Consider the following 10,199-nt stretch of genomic DNA (forward strand, 5'->3'; position numbering starts at 1 on the left):
TCCATTCTCTTTGCTGCATTGCATTGACCAAATTTGACTTTCTGTTTTCCAAGATGAGTTTTATCAGTTGCTAAGTCAGGACAGCTGTCAGAAGGTCAAGGTGGGAGGCCACCAGGATGCAGGTGGGGAGGGGGGGCACATGATGCAGGGGAGGCCATCAGGATGCAGGAGGGGAGGGGGGGCACATGAACAGCAAACCATTGAGCTCTCAGCCCATCTCCCAGCAAACAGCCCTGGTGCCCAGGCCTGGATCGTGGCCAAGGCACCGACTTGCTCAGATCAGAGCTGGAGAGCTCGGCAGGCTGGGGAGCCTTGTCTGCACCCAGTCAGCCTCACGCAAGTTACAAATGACCTGAGGTGGGGGGTAGAGACTGCTGATTTGGCCCCATGCCTTACCCCAGCCCCCCATTGTGTGTGTGGTCAGGGTATGGGTACGGAGTGGGAATTCAGGAACTGGGGAACCTTTGCAACCTGGAACGAGGTCCTTGAAGAGCTTCACCAAGAGGTGGATGATTTCTCCTCATTTATCAAGCCAATTTCCTTCTCAGCCAAGGTGATTTGGGACACGGCCTCCCTGCCCCCCCTTCCTCTCTTCATATCTCTACCTGCAGAGAAGGTCTCTTTTCTCCAGCTGTTTCCCTCTCCCACACAGGTCCTTGTTTGCACCTCGTTAATAAGGTGGGCAAAGGGCCAGGAAGCGGCTCCCAGGCGCCTTCCGTTCCTAATGCCCTAAATGGCCATGGCACTGTGCTTAATTTCCATTTTAGTGCCACTGCTGGTGGGACATTGGCAGGCCAAGACCTGGGTCCTGTGACCGTGTCTTCCACCGAGGCCATCAGCCTCCCTGTAATTAGACGCCACCCAGAGCCTGCTGCTGGAGCTCAGTGGACTCATGCAACCATCCCCCTGCTCAGAGCACAGGACTCTTTATAAGCTCCGAGTCTCCCAGTGTTAAAACAGCTCTAATCCCTTGCCCACCCTGGGTGGGAAGGCAGCCGTGACCAGATGGGTTATCTATGTTATCAGCTTAGAATAGTGTGGGGCACCTAAAATCCTGATCTTGTACAGAAAACCTAGATGGTTGACATTTATCAACTGGCGAACGTTGCTCTTTATATTTTCTGGAATGTTCCATAATAAACTTGGGGAGTTATGGGTGGGGTTTCTGCTGCTTTCAATACACCAGAAAAATGTTAAGTGGGAGCAACGAGGAATGTTAAGTGGGGAACACTGTGGATGAGCCGTGCTGGTGATTAAGGCATGTCAGCCATGAAGGTTTTGGAGGGAATTGGATGACTGCCTGTGCATGTGGCTAGAAAGGCCCATCTTGGTCTGAACCAAATGCTAGTGGTGGAGGGGGAGCGGCGGGGAGGGCGGAGGAGGTGATTAATTACCGCCTGGGTGGCAGTATGTCTTCATTTGGAAGCTGCAGCCTCAATTATCTTTAATTACTTCCCCCGTGGCCTTAACTCAAAGTTTAGTCCAAAATCAGGGTCAGCTGCTGAGGTACATGTCCCTGATGGACTGGCAAAAGGTGGGTAGTGGGCTGCCTACTTTTGGGCCTGCCTGGCACTGCTTCAGGTCAGCTCCCCTGAAGGACTGCATGAGAACTGGTAAGAATTAAAATCAGAGTCAAGAATAGGGCAGGTAGATAGAAAGGCCCAGTCTTCTCAGACCCACTGACCTTGTTTTTCAACACTGACTCCCTAGGAGGTCGGAAACAGGGAGTGTGAATTCCTTTCCATTTTATGGATGGGTGAAAGAAACCAGCTCCCTAGAGGCCCCCTCCTATAGCTCCACGTACCTGGTTAGAAGTTAAACTCCTGGTTTCACTCGGGCCCTCTAGTCTAGGACAGGACCTTCAAATACCAAAGCACCGGGATGGCCTAAGGAGCTGATGAGAGTATCTGATACCATCAGAAATATGGTGTAACAGTTTTCCAGGTGGGGCCAGGTTATCTGTATCTTTTACAGGTTCTCCAAGAGCTCTGTGGTGACTGACATTCGGGATCCTGGCACCAGGTTTATTGTCCTCTGAGCTTTCCAAGTGGGAGGAACCCAACCCCTTATTTCACAAGCCCTCTCCATCCCCTCCTCCTCATTCTGCAAGTTTTCAAACTTGTCAGTGCTTGAGACTGTGTTGTCAAAATCCTGGACTGTAGTAGGAAAAAGCAGTAGGAAAAAAAAGAAACAAGTAAATGATGTGAGATATGTTTTGCTTTCTGGAACATCTGACTACTCCTCTGGGTGGAGATGGATGTACAGAGTCTAGAGAAGAGGAGGCGATTGCAGGTAGAGGGACCCATGCACCGCTCTGAGCCTGAGACTTCTCACCTGCAGGCAGATGGGACGGTTTGAGGGAGATGATCGTTCAGAGGTCCTTCCCTAACACTCTGGGATTCTCTGGTGTTCTGGCCAAACTTCTTCATCTCCCAGATGGCCTAATGTCAGTGAAGGAGGCTATTTCTCCTTCTAGAAAAGGAAAAGGAGGGGCCTCCCTGGTGGCACAAGGGGTTAAGCACAGCACTGTGAAGCTATCCACAGCCTCTGCAGCACGAGTTCAATCCCTGGCCAGCCAGGGAGCAACCCACATGGCACAGCAGACCTCTCCTGTCTCACCCGCTGCTCCCCTTGGCAGTGTATTTCAGTCAGTCTGCCTGTTCAGCTCCCCTCTCTGTCTCTGGTGAATCCTCTCACCCCCTGCACCTCTGGCCTGTACTCCCAGTTCTTGTATGCATAAATAAATATTTTAAAAAAAGGAAAAGGAGTTGGGGTATTCCAAATATCACTCCCATATGGTCTGTGTCCTCTTTCTCTCTCGCTCACTCCTTCAACCTTTCTCTCTGCCATTAGGTGGAGGTGGAGTCTTGAAGCAGGTCCCCTATATTCTGCCCAAAAAGTCCACAGAATGATCTACACTGGGCTGTGCAGGACCCCTGGCTCATTTTCTACAGGCTGGAGAATTTATTTTGATTTCCTTCTCCATACTTGACCTTCAGGCAGCCTTCTTAATTTATTGAACATAAATTATGCTCTCAGAGACAAATATTTCTTCCATGCTCCTGATGAGGTTACTGCTCTCAGATCCCAATGCAGAACACACTCTCCTAATGGGATTGTATGTGTCCCAGCTCTCAGCTACCTCACGTTGTTAGGAAGAGCTAATTGGCTAGTTGTTGTGGCTGTTAGGCTGGCTCTTCAATAGTGCCAGGACAATTCATGAATTATATCCTAGGGTGAAGTCAAGGATGACTTCAGGGTATTTGGCCTTAACCAACAAATGGCCATTGATTGGCATCTGCTGTAACCTAATAAAACAGTCTTTGGGAGAAAAGCTGGAACTCCAGAACTTAAGACTTTGAATTCCATTCAAGAGGCATCCGATGGACACCATGTTCCCACCATGGAGCTAAGCAATTGGAGATACTGGGAAATGCCAAGATCTAGATCTGTCCCCAGGGCATACCCATCCCATTGGTAAGTCGTAGTAAGGACAGTTGTAGCTGGAACAAGCCAAGGAGCAAAACACAGTTGAAGGGACTTCTGAAACTTGGTGCACCCTAAAATTTATCCTCGTCCTATAGCTGAGTTAGGCTACAAGTCTGCAATGTCTGGTGTGAACTCAGTGTATTGAAAAATCATTTCCTCTCCTCCCTTTGCAAGTGTTGTTTCCATGGCTAGCATGAGCCATAGGGATCTTTCCAGCATTTTTATAAGGACATAGATGGATATAGGACTTGGCTAGTACAGGCCTTTGCTGGTGATAAGTCTATGAGTTTGTTTCTTTTGTTTGTTTTGGTTTTTTATATATCACCCTTGTCAATAGACAGAGATAGAGAGGTCCATGTTCAGGAGCAGGAGGTTAAGAAATCTGAGACTTTATGCCAGATTCATTGGTTCCCTAATTCATTTCCTGTGTCATTTATTGGTTCTTTGATATAGTGGCTGATAGGCTAATGATTAATTCATTTATTTATTCAATAAACACCATTGGGTTTCCTTATCTAAGTTCTTATCCAAGAAAATCAAACTGAATGTTTTTCTTCCTTCTAGTTTCTCTTTTCTTGGTTTCTTTCCAAAGCAATTAAGAGGGGTAGAGAGCAAGGAGGGAGAAAGATGTCAAATTAGACTCCTCTGGGATGTGTGCCCTTTGCAATGTCAGTCCCAGGAGACAGACAGAGCAGGCCTGGGACATGAGAGAGTGAGAAATGAAAGGGTCTTCTTGAAATCTGACTTTCTCCTTTCTTTGTCCTCTTCTCCAATCCTCTTGGTTTTCCTTCACTCCTTTGCCCCCTGAGGTGTTCGGCCTCAGGGTAAGTGGCCTGTGTGATCAGTGCCCTGTGGCCCCCAACCCTGCTAGCCTGCCTCCTTCCCCAAGCACTCAGGGAGTTGGAAGCATCTGGTACTCCTGTCTCCTGAGAGCCTTTTTAATATTATTTCATTTCTTTTAACCTTTATTAAGACAAACATTGTGCTGAGAACAGGCTATACTCCCACTAGAGATACTCTCCATTTCGATATTAAAAAACAAAACAAAACAAAACCTAAACCCACCCAACCTGAGGCCTGGAGGAGAGAGAAAAAACCAAAAAATCAAAAAAAGGGAAAAGACTATCCTAAAGATATTTTTACCTTCAAAGATCCATCACTCATTACTGCATATCACAGACACGTCTACAATCTCATCTTCTTACAATTCTCCGTGAAATAAGTGTAAATGGAAAATAATACCCCATTTTGAAAGTTCAACAAAATGTCTTTATCCACCAAATGTAGCCCCAGCTGTCTCATTTTCAGAAACAAAGCCTGATTTTAAATAGCAGCTCACCACCCAAATAAACACCGGCAGCTTTCTCCAGCTCCACACGGCAGAGACTGCTGCAGTACCCCACATAATCATTCTTCACCCACTCAAGAAGGGGGTGTACTTTTGTGGGGGCCAAGTACCCCAAATGCAAGCAGATCTTGGGGCTCTCTCTCTTTTGCAGAGGGGGAAATGATAGAGTTCTGTAAACATCTGAATTTATCTCTCCCTCCTCACCTGGGGAGTTACCTGTTCCCAGCACTTCTGGCACCCCATCCCATGCCAGACCACTAGGTGCATGCACTGTCTCCCTGGCATGAGAAGAGGGGGTAAAGAGAAATATCCCCTAGCACCTGACTGCCACCCTGATAGAATTTGCTGTATACAGTAGACTTCTTTTTTTTTTTTTTTTTAAAGATTTGTTTGTTTATTTATTTATACAAGCACTGGGTACAGTCAGAAGCGCGGGAGGGTGAGAGAATTCACCAGAGCCAGAGCGGGGAGCAGAGCAGGCAGAAGGACTGAAGCACACTGCTGAGGGGAGCAGCGGGCGGCAGGAGAGGTCTGTGTGCCATGCAGGACCCTCCTCCGGTGGCCGGGGAGCAGCCAGGGATCGAACCGGCGCTGCAGAGGCTGCAGGCAGCTTTGCAACCCAGCGCTCAACCACTGCGCCACCAGGGAGGCCCTACAGTAGACTTCTTTCCTCTTTGTGAATGAGATGCAGAGTGGAAAACCTCACACTTGAAGGGCTAATCCCCTTTCACTGACTGGCTCTATGACATGGAGTCATACACTTGAGACCCTCAGGCCCACCTCTCATGTTCACATCTGCTACTACACTACTCAGATGTCCTACAGAAATTCCAAGCAGCATGTACAAACTCCAGTTCTTCCCCTTCCTCCAATTTCTCCATCTCAGTTAAAATCAATTCCATCTATCTAGTCACCAAAAAAAAAAAAAAAAAAAAAAAGATGTCCTGGCAAGATGGCAGCAAAGTGACTTGCCACCTCCATATACTCACAACTAAATTCCAGCAAAGTCAATAACCCCTGAAAGATAAATGGACGACTACAGCATATATCAGGAGCAATGGCCTGGCAGAAAACTGTAATTGAACTGTGTTTGCAGCGATCCCAGGCAGTACAACCCACATCAGGAGTGGGGGCTGCTGTATGAACCTCTCCTACAGTTGTTGATTCAGGAGCACTTACTCACATCGGAGACTTTGGAGACTGGTACTGCACTGAATTAGGGGGTGCACAGAGTCAGTGTGCAGGATGGAGGGTGCATTACTGGGAAACTGTAGGAATAGGGGAGCAGAATGTCTGGAACTGAAATTGATGGGGAAAACTCAGTTGAATCACCTGTGTGTACTCATAGAAGAGACTATTATTAAAGCTTGAGGCTGTGATATTTGAAACATTGATTGACCCCATTCTAGGGACAAAGCTGAGACAACAACTGAGTGCTGTTGCTGGGCAAGCTCCCAGTGACCCTTGGTGCTCTACTGCCCCCATCCCCGTCTACCTGTTAGCCCATGCTCCCTGGCCACTGGAACAAGTGCAAAGGCAAAAATCTGAAAGTTTATTCCTATTACAGTCTCTGAAAACAAATGATGAAAAGACAGAAGATCAAGTCATAAATGCTAGAGAGAAGTCTTAGTCCAGTGCAACTGTGGAATATCTCTGATTTGAAAAAACAATGAGTGATGTAAAACACGATCAGAATGAGGACTGAGAAAATATGAGACTGTTACTAGTAGAAATCAATGGATCTAAAAAATATAACTGAAGGCCTCAACGGTAGACAAATGAAAGCAATGGAGAGAATTAGTAAGCTTGAAAGAACAATATCAGAGAACACACAAATAGAGTAACAAAGGGAAAAAGAACTTAAATAATGAAGATAGTGTAAGAGGTCTTTGGGTTCACCTAAAGACAAATAATGTTCATATGATGGGGATCCCAGAAAGAGAAAAGTTGTAGAAAATTTATTTAAAGAAAGAATTGTTGAGAACAATTTAACTTGGGAAACAGAACAGATGTTTTGATCCAAGAGGCTTAAAGAGTTTTAACAAAGTAATACCTGATAGACACATAAGACACATTATAATAAAATTGTGGAAAGTCAATGAAAAGGACAGCATACAAAAAGCATTGAAAAAAAAAATAAGGAATGGCCTGTAAGAAACATCAGTTAGACTGTATGTATGGACTTTTCAGAAGAAATCTTGGAGACAAGAAATGAATGGCAAAGGATATTTAAATTACACAAAGATTTCAACCTAGAATACTTTGCCCTGAAATATTAACATTCATGACAAAAGGAAGGAATTGCACTGAAAAGCAAAAACTAAAAGAATTTATCTACACCAAGATGGACAGGGAAGTAGTGTTAAAGGAGTTATTATGAAACAACAGAACAAGAAATATTGAGGTAAGAGACACCTAAATCACACAACATGCAGGAGGAGGAAAGTTACAATGTGGCCCATCAGGATGAGTTTGAGAACAGTCCATTCAACGCACCACATAAACAGTCCATCATTTACGAATCTCAGTAGAACCTTAAAACAAAAAAAATCAATAGAAGCCACAATACAATAATGGAAATGGAAATGAAACAAAACACAAAAGGAAGATGTCAAAAAAGAAAAAGAAAAAAGACAAACTAAAAAAGAAAAAACAAAATGTCCTTGTGCAGTTATGTCTCAATATTCACCTTAAATATAAATGGCCAGAATTCACCAGTTAAAAGTTGAGAGTGGTTGAATGGATTTCAAAACAAAGCCCAAACTTGGGCTATTTACAGGAAACCCATCTTAACAACACAGACAAGCACAGACTTAAAGGCTGAGAGATAATCCTATCAGAAAATGGCAATCAAAAAAAGCCAAGAACAGCTATGTTTATATCAGATATAATATACTTCCAATTAAAGAGAGAGAGGCAGACATTATATTATGATTAATATAATAAGAAGCAGTAACACCCATAAATATATATGCATGAAATGATGGAGCACCAAGATAAATAATACAATTACTAATAAAGCTAAAGAGATATATTGATAACAACACAATAATACTAGAGGATTTTAATGTTCCACTTACAACCATGAACAGATCAACAAGACAGAGAATGAATAAAGAAATAAAAGCCTTAAATGAGAAGCTAGACCAAATTGGTTAAATATCTATAAACATTCCACCCAAACCCTGCTGTATAAACATTTTTTTTCAAGTGCACATGAAATATTTTCAAGAGTAGACCATATGTTGAGACACAAGTCAATTGTCAATAAAATTATGAAGATTGAAATCATATCAAATACTCTTTCTGACCATAATGCCATAAAGATAGAAATCAATTATAGAAGAAAAATATGAAAAAAACATAAATACATAGAAACTGAATAATATGCTGCTCAATAGCCATTGGATTAAAGAGGAAATTAAAACAGATTAAAAAATGCCTTGAGATGATTGAAAATGAGGATACAAGCTACCAGACTCTATGTGGTGTAGCAAAAGTGATCATAAGAGGAAAGATAAATGCAATATAAGCCCGCATTAAGACACAAGAAAATCTCAAACAATTTAATACAACACCAAAAGCAACTTGAAAAAGAGGAACAAACAATACCCAATGTCCGTAGAAGGAAGGAGATAATAAAAATAAGTGTGGAAATAAACAAAATAGAGATCAAAAAAGACTATATAAAAGATTAATGAAAGCAAGTTGGTTATTTGAGATGATAAAAAGAGTTGATAAACCTCTATATAGGCTAACAAAGAAAAGATAACAGAATAAATTAATAATCAGAATCAGAAGTGAAGGGGGAGAAATTGCCAGAGCTGGCATAGGAATACAAAGAATCATAAGAAAAATTTAGGAAAATTACATGCCAATAAATTCGATAATAGTGACGGACAAAATTCTAGAATTTCTAGAAATGTATAGTGTGCCAAGACTAAACCAGAAAGAAATACAAACTTGAATTAACTGATCACGAGCATGGGAAATGAAACAGCAATAAAAATAAAATCTCCTTGAAAACAAAAGCCCACGGCAAAACAGTTTTACAAATGAATTCTAGCAAGACCTTAAGAAGATCTTCTGCCCACTTGCTCAAAGTATTCCTAAAAATCCAAGAAGAGGGAATGGTCCCCAATACATTGTACAATGCCAACATTATTTATACCCAAACCAGATAAGGACAGCACACACACAAAATACAGAACAATAACCCTGGTGAACATTGATGTAAAAATCTTTAACAAAATACTAGCAAATCATATTCAACAATGTATCACAAGGATTATACATCATGATTAAATGGGATTTTTTTTAGGATAAAAGCATTATTTAATACATGTAAATCCATCAATGTAATATGTCATATCAACAAAAATAAAGATAAAAATCATACAATATCAACAGATTCAGAGAAAGCATTTGGTAAGATTCAGCACTCATGATAAAAACTCTAAGCAAGATGGGAATAGAAGGAATCTACCTCAATATAATAAAGTCTACATATATTTCAAACCTACCATCAATATAATGTTTAAAGGTGAAAAACTTGAATCTCTTTAAGATCAGAAATGAGACAAGGATGCCTACTGTCACCACTTCTGTATAATATAGCTATTAGTGGTTTTAGCTAGAACAGTCAGACAGCAGGAAATAAAAGTCATAAAAGAAGGAAAATTGTCCTTATTTGCTGATGATATGATACTATGTGTAGGAAACCCTAAAGACCCCACCAAAGCTATTGGAAATAATAAATGGATACCCCAAAGTGGCAGGTTAAAAAATCAACATATAAAATCCTGTTCTATTTTTATATGTACAAATAACAAACACACAAGAAATTAAGAAAATAATTCCATTCACAATCACTCAAAAAAATTCCAATATCTCAGAAGTAATCTAACCAAAAGGGTGAAGGAAGTCCTTATAATGAAAATTACAGGATGTTATGAAAGGATTTATGTTGCAATTTAAGATGAAAGACAGTCCATGCTCACAGGGAGAATCAATATATTCAAAACGGCAATTCTACCTAAAGTGATCCATAAATGTAATGCAATCCCCATCAAAATATCAACAGTATTCTCCAAATAAATTGAACAAAAAATATTGAAACTTATATGGAACTTTAACAGACCTCAAATAGCAAAAGCAATCCTGTGAAAAAGGGAAATGGGGGCATTACGTCAACTAAGTTTATATTATAAAGCAGTAATTATCAAAACAATATGGCATTGGCATAAAAATAAACACATGTATCAATGGAACAGAATGAAAGTCCAGAAATAAATCCATTCACATTTCAATATTTAATTCATGATAAAGGAACTGTAACTATACAAAGAGGAAAAGTGCTGGG

The sequence above is a fragment of the Talpa occidentalis genome, unplaced genomic scaffold, assembly GCF_014898055.3.
Source record: "Talpa occidentalis isolate TD23 unplaced genomic scaffold, MPIMG_talOcc4v2.1 talOcc4.12, whole genome shotgun sequence".
Lineage (NCBI taxonomy): Eukaryota > Metazoa > Chordata > Mammalia > Eulipotyphla > Talpidae > Talpa > Talpa occidentalis.